This window comes from Schistocerca piceifrons, unplaced genomic scaffold (assembly GCF_021461385.2).
Source record: "Schistocerca piceifrons isolate TAMUIC-IGC-003096 unplaced genomic scaffold, iqSchPice1.1 HiC_scaffold_139, whole genome shotgun sequence".
NCBI classification, from domain to species: Eukaryota; Metazoa; Arthropoda; class Insecta; order Orthoptera; family Acrididae; genus Schistocerca; species Schistocerca piceifrons.
The window spans coordinates 22,738-35,000 of record NW_025727224.1 but is presented as its reverse complement, the minus strand read 5'-3'; the positions used below and the strand labels follow the sequence as shown (position 1 = coordinate 35,000).

Here is a 12,263-nt window from a genome sequence, read left to right as displayed (position 1 = left end):
GACGCTAGTTTTCTGTCGTCTTAAAACGATGGACATACCTCCAAGCAGCTGCGAGATCTTAAGAAAAGAAACGCTGCACCACTGCCTTCGCCGCACTCGAATGATTCAATTGCGATTCTTAAAAAGAATTGAATGTTCGCTCTGTCCAACACTTTCGAGCACATCTGTGTACTCACGATCTCAGCGACGGCTTTCTGCAGTCCCAGCGTCAGTGCGAGGTGAACCGATGGCCACAGTAAGCAGCGGTCGTCGCGAAACTCAGTAGTCTTAAACGGAAACTTTCGTCTTGTTGAGAATGGCGTCACTGGTTTGCACCCGCATTCGCCCACGCATGTCACATGTGTGCGAAAATTTTTGCTCCTCTCTTTACGCAAAATCGCACGCAGCCGGTAGGATTCGAACCTACGCTCCCAGAGGGAATCTGATTTCGAGTCAGACGCCTTAACCACTCGGCCACGACTGCCGGTAGCGCGGCGTTGTCCCGACACATGCAAATGCTACCGTTTGAAGCACTGTGGTGTCAGAAAACGGCGTAGCTGCATTATTTTCCGTAGCGTTTCCACCGCTACCAGACGAATCGCTACCAAAGTTTTAAAATTTCCGCCCGGACAGGGACTTGAACCCTGGACCCTTAGGTTAAAAGCCTAATGCTCTACCGACTGAGCTATCCGGGCTCGCACGACGCTGTGAAACCTCCCACGATGCACAACTATACATTGACTCATGTCCTTTACTGTTGTGCAATCGTTGCATGGGGCCGTTACTAATAAAACGTCGCCTAAATGCTGTCTGCAAACTTATCGCGCTAAGCTCGTAACACACTATCGAAGACTGCTGGCACACGATGCAACAACAAATTGCACCAGTTGTTACGTCTCATACGTTGGAGCAGAGAATTGACGTGTTTTGTCGACACTCACTGGGCAATTGGAAAATTCGCAAGCATTTCGAATGCAATGTTTCCCACGTTTTCGCTCATTTCACGGTTCCGTTGAAGACGTTCTTCACCACCTGACACAGAAAAAGGAACGCAGTCGGTAGGGCTTTTTTGATTCTTTTGCTTCAAAGGGAGTTAGTTTTCTAGTGAGTTCGTCTTATGGCATGCACTAGACAACCAGAACTGCTACAGCAGAGAGTCATTTTTGTTGTCAGCTGTAGTTGCATTATCACCAACGCAGAGCAATTCCATTGGCGTCGCATCAAAACGAATACCTGCCGAAACCCGGGATCGAACCAGGGACCTTTAGATCTTCAGTCTAACGCTCTCCCAACTGAGCTATTTCGGCTGACATTGAACGTTGCTGTTTGCATGTGTTCGTTCAGCTCTGCCTCGTTGCCAATTTCACAGTCACCTTCGTCTGATAAGACACAGGGACGCTGAAAGGCGAGCAGCCGATGCAGTGAAGTCCCACACACATTTCTTCTGCTTCCATCATCGTAACAAGCAAACATGTCGACTCGACTCGTGTAATATTCACTTCGCTGACTTCACGTGACGCCGCGCTGACGCTAGAAAACCCGTGCTATGTCGATGCCAGGGGCAACTCGTGTGCAGAGAACGAGACACAAGAAGGAGTGAGCCTCTCCACCGTATGAGAGGCAGTATCTAGCAGATACACACGGTAAAACATTCGACTTGCGTTAGCTCGTAAATTGCTACACGTCATCGTCTGCAAGCTAAAAAGGACACATCCGCACTGCCCAGTGAGGCGACACTTGTACTAACACCCGGTGGGCGGCTGTGAGACGAGGAGATGAGCTGCGGCTTCTGGGCGCGACTGTAACGCTGCGCCCTGGATCAAATAACTGGTGACCCATGTGTTTAGTAGTGACGCAACTGCTAGGATGCACCTGAACGTCCATCTTTTGAGAGAGAGAAAATTTTCGCAGTCGGCAGGACTCGAACCTACGCTCCCAGAGGGAATCTGATTTCAAGTCAGACGCCTTAACCACTCGGCCACGACTGCCGGTGGCAGAAGCGACTCCCGACAAGTGAAACCGCCATCTTTAGAAGCAATCTGATGGCAGAAAGCGGCGTGGCCTCACTCTTTCCTGTAGGGTTTCCATTAGCCGTTACGAAAGTGTATTAATTTTCGCCCAGACGGGGACTTGAACCCAGGACCCTTTGGTTGAAAACCTAACGCTCTACCGACTCAGCTATGCGGGCCCACGCACGAGCATTATCGTACAGCTGCGTGGTGAGCGAGTGATTCGCATGTTGTAATTACTGGCTTATGGCTCCAATGGCGACTTCACCGACTTCCCACTGACGCACCGCTGACGCTAGTTTTCTGTCGTCTTAAAACGATGGACATACCTCCAAGCAGCTGCGAGATCTTAAGAAAAGAAACGCTGCACCACTGCCTTCGCCGCACTCGAATGATTCAATTGCGATTCTTAAAAAGAATTGAATGTTCGCTCTGTCCAACACTTTCGAGCACATCTGTGTACTCACGATCTCAGCGACGGCTTTCTGCAGTCCCAGCGTCAGTGCGAGGTGAACCGATGGCCACAGTAAGCAGCGGTCGTCGCGAAACTCAGTAGTCTTAAACGGAAACTTTCGTCTTGTTGAGAATGGCGTCACTGGTTTGCACCCGCATTCGCCCACGCATGTCACATGTGTGCGAAAATTTTTGCTCCTCTCTTTACGCAAAATCGCACGCAGCCGGTAGGATTCGAACCTACGCTCCCAGAGGGAATCTGATTTCGAGTCAGACGCCTTAACCACTCGGCCACGACTGCCGGTAGCGCGGCGTTGTCCCGACACATGCAAATGCTACCGTTTGAAGCACTGTGGTGTCAGAAAACGGCGTAGCTGCATTATTTTCCGTAGCGTTTCCACCGCTACCAGACGAATCGCTACCAAAGTTTTAAAATTTCCGCCCGGACAGGGACTTGAACCCTGGACCCTTAGGTTAAAAGCCTAATGCTCTACCGACTGAGCTATCCGGGCTCGCACGACGCTGTGAAACCTCCCACGATGCACAACTATACATTGACTCATGTCCTTTACTGTTGTGCAATCGTTGCATGGGGCCGTTACTAATAAAACGTCGCCTAAATGCTGTCTGCAAACTTATCGCGCTAAGCTCGTAACACACTATCGAAGACTGCTGGCACACGATGCAACAACAAATTGCACCAGTTGTTACGTCTCATACGTTGGAGCAGAGAATTGACGTGTTTTGTCGACACTCACTGGGCAATTGGAAAATTCGCAAGCATTTCGAATGCAATGTTTCCCACGTTTTCGCTCATTTCACGGTTCCGTTGAAGACGTTCTTCACCACCTGACACAGAAAAAGGAACGCAGTCGGTAGGGCTTTTTTGATTCTTTTGCTTCAAAGGGAGTTAGTTTTCTAGTGAGTTCGTCTTATGGCATGCACTAGACAACCAGAACTGCTACAGCAGAGAGTCATTTTTGTTGTCAGCTGTAGTTGCATTATCACCAACGCAGAGCAATTCCATTGGCGTCGCATCAAAACGAATACCTGCCGAAACCCGGGATCGAACCAGGGACCTTTAGATCTTCAGTCTAACGCTCTCCCAACTGAGCTATTTCGGCTGACATTGAACGTTGCTGTTTGCATGTGTTCGTTCAGCTCTGCCTCGTTGCCAATTTCACAGTCACCTTCGTCTGATAAGACACAGGGACGCTGAAAGGCGAGCAGCCGATGCAGTGAAGTCCCACACACATTTCTTCTGCTTCCATCATCGTAACAAGCAAACATGTCGACTCGACTCGTGTAATATTCACTTCGCTGACTTCACGTGACGCCGCGCTGACGCTAGAAAACCCGTGCTATGTCGATGCCAGGGGCAACTCGTGTGCAGAGAACGAGACACAAGAAGGAGTGAGCCTCTCCACCGTATGAGAGGCAGTATCTAGCAGATACACACGGTAAAACATTCGACTTGCGTTAGCTCGTAAATTGCTACACGTCATCGTCTGCAAGCTAAAAAGGACACATCCGCACTGCCCAGTGAGGCGACACTTGTACTAACACCCGGTGGGCGGCTGTGAGACGAGGAGATGAGCTGCGGCTTCTGGGCGCGACTGTAACGCTGCGCCCTGGATCAAATAACTGGTGACCCATGTGTTTAGTAGTGACGCAACTGCTAGGATGCACCTGAACGTCCATCTTTTGAGAGAGAGAAAATTTTCGCAGTCGGCAGGACTCGAACCTACGCTCCCAGAGGGAATCTGATTTCAAGTCAGACGCCTTAACCACTCGGCCACGACTGCCGGTGGCAGAAGCGACTCCCGACAAGTGAAACCGCCATCTTTAGAAGCAATCTGATGGCAGAAAGCGGCGTGGCCTCACTCTTTCCTGTAGGGTTTCCATTAGCCGTTACGAAAGTGTATTAATTTTCGCCCAGACGGGGACTTGAACCCAGGACCCTTTGGTTGAAAACCTAACGCTCTACCGACTCAGCTATGCGGGCCCACGCACGAGCATTATCGTACAGCTGCGTGGTGAGCGAGTGATTCGCATGTTGTAATTACTGGCTTATGGCTCCAATGGCGACTTCACCGACTTCCCACTGACGCACCGCTGACGCTAGTTTTCTGTCGTCTTAAAACGATGGACATACCTCCAAGCAGCTGCGAGATCTTAAGAAAAGAAACGCTGCACCACTGCCTTCGCCGCACTCGAATGATTCAATTGCGATTCTTAAAAAGAATTGAATGTTCGCTCTGTCCAACACTTTCGAGCACATCTGTGTACTCACGATCTCAGCGACGGCTTTCTGCAGTCCCAGCGTCAGTGCGAGGTGAACCGATGGCCACAGTAAGCAGCGGTCGTCGCGAAACTCAGTAGTCTTAAACGGAAACTTTCGTCTTGTTGAGAATGGCGTCACTGGTTTGCACCCGCATTCGCCCACGCATGTCACATGTGTGCGAAAATTTTTGCTCCTCTCTTTACGCAAAATCGCACGCAGCCGGTAGGATTCGAACCTACGCTCCCAGAGGGAATCTGATTTCGAGTCAGACGCCTTAACCACTCGGCCACGACTGCCGGTAGCGCGGCGTTGTCCCGACACATGCAAATGCTACCGTTTGAAGCACTGTGGTGTCAGAAAACGGCGTAGCTGCATTATTTTCCGTAGCGTTTCCACCGCTACCAGACGAATCGCTACCAAAGTTTTAAAATTTCCGCCCGGACAGGGACTTGAACCCTGGACCCTTAGGTTAAAAGCCTAATGCTCTACCGACTGAGCTATCCGGGCTCGCACGACGCTGTGAAACCTCCCACGATGCACAACTATACATTGACTCATGTCCTTTACTGTTGTGCAATCGTTGCATGGGGCCGTTACTAATAAAACGTCGCCTAAATGCTGTCTGCAAACTTATCGCGCTAAGCTCGTAACACACTATCGAAGACTGCTGGCACACGATGCAACAACAAATTGCACCAGTTGTTACGTCTCATACGTTGGAGCAGAGAATTGACGTGTTTTGTCGACACTCACTGGGCAATTGGAAAATTCGCAAGCATTTCGAATGCAATGTTTCCCACGTTTTCGCTCATTTCACGGTTCCGTTGAAGACGTTCTTCACCACCTGACACAGAAAAAGGAACGCAGTCGGTAGGGCTTTTTTGATTCTTTTGCTTCAAAGGGAGTTAGTTTTCTAGTGAGTTCGTCTTATGGCATGCACTAGACAACCAGAACTGCTACAGCAGAGAGTCATTTTTGTTGTCAGCTGTAGTTGCATTATCACCAACGCAGAGCAATTCCATTGGCGTCGCATCAAAACGAATACCTGCCGAAACCCGGGATCGAACCAGGGACCTTTAGATCTTCAGTCTCACGCTCTCCCAACTGAGCTATTTCGGCTGACATTGAACGTTGCTGTTTGCATGTGTTCGTTCAGCTCTGCCTCGTTGCCAATTTCACAGTCACCTTCGTCTGATAAGACACAGGGACGCTGAAAGGCGAGCAGCCGATGCAGTGAAGTCCCACACACATTTCTTCTGCTTCCATCATCGTAACAAGCAAACATGTCGACTCGACTCGTGTAATATTCACTTCGCTGACTTCACGTGACGCCGCGCTGACGCTAGAAAACCCGTGCTATGTCGATGCCAGGGGCAACTCGTGTGCAGAGAACGAGACACAAGAAGGAGTGAGCCTCTCCACCGTATGAGAGGCAGTATCTAGCAGATACACACGGTAAAACATTCGACTTGCGTTAGCTCGTAAATTGCTACACGTCATCGTCTGCAAGCTAAAAAGGACACATCCGCACTGCCCAGTGAGGCGACACTTGTACTAACACCCGGTGGGCGGCTGTGAGACGAGGAGATGAGCTGCGGCTTCTGGGCGCGACTGTAACGCTGCGCCCTGGATCAAATAACTGGTGACCCATGTGTTTAGTAGTGACGCAACTGCTAGGATGCACCTGAACGTCCATCTTTTGAGAGAGAGAAAATTTTCGCAGTCGGCAGGACTCGAACCTACGCTCCCAGAGGGAATCTGATTTCAAGTCAGACGCCTTAACCACTCGGCCACGACTGCCGGTGGCAGAAGCGACTCCCGACAAGTGAAACCGCCATCTTTAGAAGCAATCTGATGGCAGAAAGCGGCGTGGCCTCACTCTTTCCTGTAGGGTTTCCATTAGCCGTTACGAAAGTGTATTAATTTTCGCCCAGACGGGGACTTGAACCCAGGACCCTTTGGTTGAAAACCTAACGCTCTACCGACTCAGCTATGCGGGCCCACGCACGAGCATTATCGTACAGCTGCGTGGTGAGCGAGTGATTCGCATGTTGTAATTACTGGCTTATGGCTCCAATGGCGACTTCACCGACTTCCCACTGACGCACCGCTGACGCTAGTTTTCTGTCGTCTTAAAACGATGGACATACCTCCAAGCAGCTGCGAGATCTTAAGAAAAGAAACGCTGCACCACTGCCTTCGCCGCACTCGAATGATTCAATTGCGATTCTTAAAAAGAATTGAATGTTCGCTCTGTCCAACACTTTCGAGCACATCTGTGTACTCACGATCTCAGCGACGGCTTTCTGCAGTCCCAGCGTCAGTGCGAGGTGAACCGATGGCCACAGTAAGCAGCGGTCGTCGCGAAACTCAGTAGTCTTAAACGGAAACTTTCGTCTTGTTGAGAATGGCGTCACTGGTTTGCACCCGCATTCGCCCACGCATGTCACATGTGTGCGAAAATTTTTGCTCCTCTCTTTACGCAAAATCGCACGCAGCCGGTAGGATTCGAACCTACGCTCCCAGAGGGAATCTGATTTCGAGTCAGACGCCTTAACCACTCGGCCACGACTGCCGGTAGCGCGGCGTTGTCCCGACACATGCAAATGCTACCGTTTGAAGCACTGTGGTGTCAGAAAACGGCGTAGCTGCATTATTTTCCGTAGCGTTTCCACCGCTACCAGACGAATCGCTACCAAAGTTTTAAAATTTCCGCCCGGACAGGGACTTGAACCCTGGACCCTTAGGTTAAAAGCCTAATGCTCTACCGACTGAGCTATCCGGGCTCGCACGACGCTGTGAAACCTCCCACGATGCACAACTATACATTGACTCATGTCCTTTACTGTTGTGCAATCGTTGCATGGGGCCGTTACTAATAAAACGTCGCCTAAATGCTGTCTGCAAACTTATCGCGCTAAGCTCGTAACACACTATCGAAGACTGCTGGCACACGATGCAACAACAAATTGCACCAGTTGTTACGTCTCATACGTTGGAGCAGAGAATTGACGTGTTTTGTCGACACTCACTGGGCAATTGGAAAATTCGCAAGCATTTCGAATGCAATGTTTCCCACGTTTTCGCTCATTTCACGGTTCCGTTGAAGACGTTCTTCACCACCTGACACAGAAAAAGGAACGCAGTCGGTAGGGCTTTTTTGATTCTTTTGCTTCAAAGGGAGTTAGTTTTCTAGTGAGTTCGTCTTATGGCATGCACTAGACAACCAGAACTGCTACAGCAGAGAGTCATTTTTGTTGTCAGCTGTAGTTGCATTATCACCAACGCAGAGCAATTCCATTGGCGTCGCATCAAAACGAATACCTGCCGAAACCCGGGATCGAACCAGGGACCTTTAGATCTTCAGTCTAACGCTCTCCCAACTGAGCTATTTCGGCTGACATTGAACGTTGCTGTTTGCATGTGTTCGTTCAGCTCTGCCTCGTTGCCAATTTCACAGTCACCTTCGTCTGATAAGACACAGGGACGCTGAAAGGCGAGCAGCCGATGCAGTGAAGTCCCACACACATTTCTTCTGCTTCCATCATCGTAACAAGCAAACATGTCGACTCGACTCGTGTAATATTCACTTCGCTGACTTCACGTGACGCCGCGCTGACGCTAGAAAACCCGTGCTATGTCGATGCCAGGGGCAACTCGTGTGCAGAGAACGAGACACAAGAAGGAGTGAGCCTCTCCACCGTATGAGAGGCAGTATCTAGCAGATACACACGGTAAAACATTCGACTTGCGTTAGCTCGTAAATTGCTACACGTCATCGTCTGCAAGCTAAAAAGGACACATCCGCACTGCCCAGTGAGGCGACACTTGTACTAACACCCGGTGGGCGGCTGTGAGACGAGGAGATGAGCTGCGGCTTCTGGGCGCGACTGTAACGCTGCGCCCTGGATCAAATAACTGGTGACCCATGTGTTTAGTAGTGACGCAACTGCTAGGATGCACCTGAACGTCCATCTTTTGAGAGAGAGAAAATTTTCGCAGTCGGCAGGACTCGAACCTACGCTCCCAGAGGGAATCTGATTTCAAGTCAGACGCCTTAACCACTCGGCCACGACTGCCGGTGGCAGAAGCGACTCCCGACAAGTGAAACCGCCATCTTTAGAAGCAATCTGATGGCAGAAAGCGGCGTGGCCTCACTCTTTCCTGTAGGGTTTCCATTAGCCGTTACGAAAGTGTATTAATTTTCGCCCAGACGGGGACTTGAACCCAGGACCCTTTGGTTGAAAACCTAACGCTCTACCGACTCAGCTATGCGGGCCCACGCACGAGCATTATCGTACAGCTGCGTGGTGAGCGAGTGATTCGCATGTTGTAATTACTGGCTTATGGCTCCAATGGCGACTTCACCGACTTCCCACTGACGCACCGCTGACGCTAGTTTTCTGTCGTCTTAAAACGATGGACATACCTCCAAGCAGCTGCGAGATCTTAAGAAAAGAAACGCTGCACCACTGCCTTCGCCGCACTCGAATGATTCAATTGCGATTCTTAAAAAGAATTGAATGTTCGCTCTGTCCAACACTTTCGAGCACATCTGTGTACTCACGATCTCAGCGACGGCTTTCTGCAGTCCCAGCGTCAGTGCGAGGTGAACCGATGGCCACAGTAAGCAGCGGTCGTCGCGAAACTCAGTAGTCTTAAACGGAAACTTTCGTCTTGTTGAGAATGGCGTCACTGGTTTGCACCCGCATTCGCCCACGCATGTCACATGTGTGCGAAAATTTTTGCTCCTCTCTTTACGCAAAATCGCACGCAGCCGGTAGGATTCGAACCTACGCTCCCAGAGGGAATCTGATTTCGAGTCAGACGCCTTAACCACTCGGCCACGACTGCCGGTAGCGCGGCGTTGTCCCGACACATGCAAATGCTACCGTTTGAAGCACTGTGGTGTCAGAAAACGGCGTAGCTGCATTATTTTCCGTAGCGTTTCCACCGCTACCAGACGAATCGCTACCAAAGTTTTAAAATTTCCGCCCGGACAGGGACTTGAACCCTGGACCCTTAGGTTAAAAGCCTAATGCTCTACCGACTGAGCTATCCGGGCTCGCACGACGCTGTGAAACCTCCCACGATGCACAACTATACATTGACTCATGTCCTTTACTGTTGTGCAATCGTTGCATGGGGCCGTTACTAATAAAACGTCGCCTAAATGCTGTCTGCAAACTTATCGCGCTAAGCTCGTAACACACTATCGAAGACTGCTGGCACACGATGCAACAACAAATTGCACCAGTTGTTACGTCTCATACGTTGGAGCAGAGAATTGACGTGTTTTGTCGACACTCACTGGGCAATTGGAAAATTCGCAAGCATTTCGAATGCAATGTTTCCCACGTTTTCGCTCATTTCACGGTTCCGTTGAAGACGTTCTTCACCACCTGACACAGAAAAAGGAACGCAGTCGGTAGGGCTTTTTTGATTCTTTTGCTTCAAAGGGAGTTAGTTTTCTAGTGAGTTCGTCTTATGGCATGCACTAGACAACCAGAACTGCTACAGCAGAGAGTCATTTTTGTTGTCAGCTGTAGTTGCATTATCACCAACGCAGAGCAATTCCATTGGCGTCGCATCAAAACGAATACCTGCCGAAACCCGGGATCGAACCAGGGACCTTTAGATCTTCAGTCTAACGCTCTCCCAACTGAGCTATTTCGGCTGACATTGAACGTTGCTGTTTGCATGTGTTCGTTCAGCTCTGCCTCGTTGCCAATTTCACAGTCACCTTCGTCTGATAAGACACAGGGACGCTGAAAGGCGAGCAGCCGATGCAGTGAAGTCCCACACACATTTCTTCTGCTTCCATCATCGTAACAAGCAAACATGTCGACTCGACTCGTGTAATATTCACTTCGCTGACTTCACGTGACGCCGCGCTGACGCTAGAAAACCCGTGCTATGTCGATGCCAGGGGCAACTCGTGTGCAGAGAACGAGACACAAGAAGGAGTGAGCCTCTCCACCGTATGAGAGGCAGTATCTAGCAGATACACACGGTAAAACATTCGACTTGCGTTAGCTCGTAAATTGCTACACGTCATCGTCTGCAAGCTAAAAAGGACACATCCGCACTGCCCAGTGAGGCGACACTTGTACTAACACCCGGTGGGCGGCTGTGAGACGAGGAGATGAGCTGCGGCTTCTGGGCGCGACTGTAACGCTGCGCCCTGGATCAAATAACTGGTGACCCATGTGTTTAGTAGTGACGCAACTGCTAGGATGCACCTGAACGTCCATCTTTTGAGAGAGAGAAAATTTTCGCAGTCGGCAGGACTCGAACCTACGCTCCCAGAGGGAATCTGATTTCAAGTCAGACGCCTTAACCACTCGGCCACGACTGCCGGTGGCAGAAGCGACTCCCGACAAGTGAAACCGCCATCTTTAGAAGCAATCTGATGGCAGAAAGCGGCGTGGCCTCACTCTTTCCTGTAGGGTTTCCATTAGCCGTTACGAAAGTGTATTAATTTTCGCCCAGACGGGGACTTGAACCCAGGACCCTTTGGTTGAAAACCTAACGCTCTACCGACTCAGCTATGCGGGCCCACGCACGAGCATTATCGTACAGCTGCGTGGTGAGCGAGTGATTCGCATGTTGTAATTACTGGCTTATGGCTCCAATGGCGACTTCACCGACTTCCCACTGACGCACCGCTGACGCTAGTTTTCTGTCGTCTTAAAACGATGGACATACCTCCAAGCAGCTGCGAGATCTTAAGAAAAGAAACGCTGCACCACTGCCTTCGCCGCACTCGAATGATTCAATTGCGATTCTTAAAAAGAATTGAATGTTCGCTCTGTCCAACACTTTCGAGCACATCTGTGTACTCACGATCTCAGCGACGGCTTTCTGCAGTCCCAGCGTCAGTGCGAGGTGAACCGATGGCCACAGTAAGCAGCGGTCGTCGCGAAACTCAGTAGTCTTAAACGGAAACTTTCGTCTTGTTGAGAATGGCGTCACTGGTTTGCACCCGCATTCGCCCACGCATGTCACATGTGTGCGAAAATTTTTGCTCCTCTCTTTACGCAAAATCGCACGCAGCCGGTAGGATTCGAACCTACGCTCCCAGAGGGAATCTGATTTCGAGTCAGACGCCTTAACCACTCGGCCACGACTGCCGGTAGCGCGGCGTTGTCCCGACACATGCAAATGCTACCGTTTGAAGCACTGTGGTGTCAGAAAACGGCGTAGCTGCATTATTTTCCGTAGCGTTTCCACCGCTACCAGACGAATCGCTACCAAAGTTTTAAAATTTCCGCCCGGACAGGGACTTGAACCCTGGACCCTTAGGTTAAAAGCCTAATGCTCTACCGACTGAGCTATCCGGGCTCGCACGACGCTGTGAAACCTCCCACGATGCACAACTATACATTGACTCATGTCCTTTACTGTTGTGCAATCGTTGCATGGGGCCGTTACTAATAAAACGTCGCCTAAATGCTGTCTGCAAACTTATCGCGCTAAGCTCGTAACACACTATCGAAGACTGCTGGCACACGATGCAACAACAAATTGCACCAGTT

The 12,263-nt window shown here is 50.3% G+C and overlaps 22 non-coding genes across 22 annotated transcripts; all 22 read right to left on the bottom strand.

Moving 5' to 3' along the window:
* Nucleotides 1-381: 381 nt before the first annotated feature.
* Nucleotides 382-463, bottom strand: Trnas-cga. The gene has a single exon. It is a non-coding gene; the product is annotated as a tRNA-Ser (tRNA).
* Nucleotides 464-601: 138 nt separating this feature from the next.
* Trnak-uuu lies at nucleotides 602-674 on the bottom strand. Its single transcript has one exon. It is a non-coding gene; the product is annotated as a tRNA-Lys (tRNA).
* A 539-nt stretch (nucleotides 675-1,213) lies between these two features.
* Nucleotides 1,214-1,286, bottom strand: Trnaf-gaa. The gene has a single exon. It is a non-coding gene; the product is annotated as a tRNA-Phe (tRNA).
* A 599-nt stretch (nucleotides 1,287-1,885) lies between these two features.
* Trnas-uga lies at nucleotides 1,886-1,967 on the bottom strand. The gene has a single exon. It is a non-coding gene; the product is annotated as a tRNA-Ser (tRNA).
* A 693-nt stretch (nucleotides 1,968-2,660) lies between these two features.
* On the bottom strand, nucleotides 2,661-2,742 carry Trnas-cga. Its single transcript has one exon. It is a non-coding gene; the product is annotated as a tRNA-Ser (tRNA).
* Nucleotides 2,743-2,880: 138 nt separating this feature from the next.
* Trnak-uuu lies at nucleotides 2,881-2,953 on the bottom strand. Its single transcript has one exon. It is a non-coding gene; the product is annotated as a tRNA-Lys (tRNA).
* A 539-nt stretch (nucleotides 2,954-3,492) lies between these two features.
* Nucleotides 3,493-3,565, bottom strand: Trnaf-gaa. Its single transcript has one exon. It is a non-coding gene; the product is annotated as a tRNA-Phe (tRNA).
* Nucleotides 3,566-4,164: 599 nt separating this feature from the next.
* On the bottom strand, nucleotides 4,165-4,246 carry Trnas-uga. The gene has a single exon. It is a non-coding gene; the product is annotated as a tRNA-Ser (tRNA).
* A 693-nt stretch (nucleotides 4,247-4,939) lies between these two features.
* Nucleotides 4,940-5,021, bottom strand: Trnas-cga. Its single transcript has one exon. It is a non-coding gene; the product is annotated as a tRNA-Ser (tRNA).
* Nucleotides 5,022-5,159: 138 nt separating this feature from the next.
* On the bottom strand, nucleotides 5,160-5,232 carry Trnak-uuu. Its single transcript has one exon. It is a non-coding gene; the product is annotated as a tRNA-Lys (tRNA).
* A 539-nt stretch (nucleotides 5,233-5,771) lies between these two features.
* Nucleotides 5,772-5,844, bottom strand: Trnaf-gaa. Its single transcript has one exon. It is a non-coding gene; the product is annotated as a tRNA-Phe (tRNA).
* Nucleotides 5,845-6,443: 599 nt separating this feature from the next.
* Trnas-uga lies at nucleotides 6,444-6,525 on the bottom strand. Its single transcript has one exon. It is a non-coding gene; the product is annotated as a tRNA-Ser (tRNA).
* Nucleotides 6,526-7,218: 693 nt separating this feature from the next.
* Trnas-cga lies at nucleotides 7,219-7,300 on the bottom strand. Its single transcript has one exon. It is a non-coding gene; the product is annotated as a tRNA-Ser (tRNA).
* A 138-nt stretch (nucleotides 7,301-7,438) lies between these two features.
* Nucleotides 7,439-7,511, bottom strand: Trnak-uuu. The gene has a single exon. It is a non-coding gene; the product is annotated as a tRNA-Lys (tRNA).
* Nucleotides 7,512-8,050: 539 nt separating this feature from the next.
* Nucleotides 8,051-8,123, bottom strand: Trnaf-gaa. Its single transcript has one exon. It is a non-coding gene; the product is annotated as a tRNA-Phe (tRNA).
* Nucleotides 8,124-8,722: 599 nt separating this feature from the next.
* Nucleotides 8,723-8,804, bottom strand: Trnas-uga. Its single transcript has one exon. It is a non-coding gene; the product is annotated as a tRNA-Ser (tRNA).
* Nucleotides 8,805-9,497: 693 nt separating this feature from the next.
* Nucleotides 9,498-9,579, bottom strand: Trnas-cga. Its single transcript has one exon. It is a non-coding gene; the product is annotated as a tRNA-Ser (tRNA).
* A 138-nt stretch (nucleotides 9,580-9,717) lies between these two features.
* Nucleotides 9,718-9,790, bottom strand: Trnak-uuu. Its single transcript has one exon. It is a non-coding gene; the product is annotated as a tRNA-Lys (tRNA).
* A 539-nt stretch (nucleotides 9,791-10,329) lies between these two features.
* On the bottom strand, nucleotides 10,330-10,402 carry Trnaf-gaa. The gene has a single exon. It is a non-coding gene; the product is annotated as a tRNA-Phe (tRNA).
* A 599-nt stretch (nucleotides 10,403-11,001) lies between these two features.
* On the bottom strand, nucleotides 11,002-11,083 carry Trnas-uga. Its single transcript has one exon. It is a non-coding gene; the product is annotated as a tRNA-Ser (tRNA).
* Nucleotides 11,084-11,776: 693 nt separating this feature from the next.
* Trnas-cga lies at nucleotides 11,777-11,858 on the bottom strand. Its single transcript has one exon. It is a non-coding gene; the product is annotated as a tRNA-Ser (tRNA).
* Nucleotides 11,859-11,996: 138 nt separating this feature from the next.
* Nucleotides 11,997-12,069, bottom strand: Trnak-uuu. The gene has a single exon. It is a non-coding gene; the product is annotated as a tRNA-Lys (tRNA).
* Between the last annotated feature and the right edge of the window lie 194 nt (nucleotides 12,070-12,263).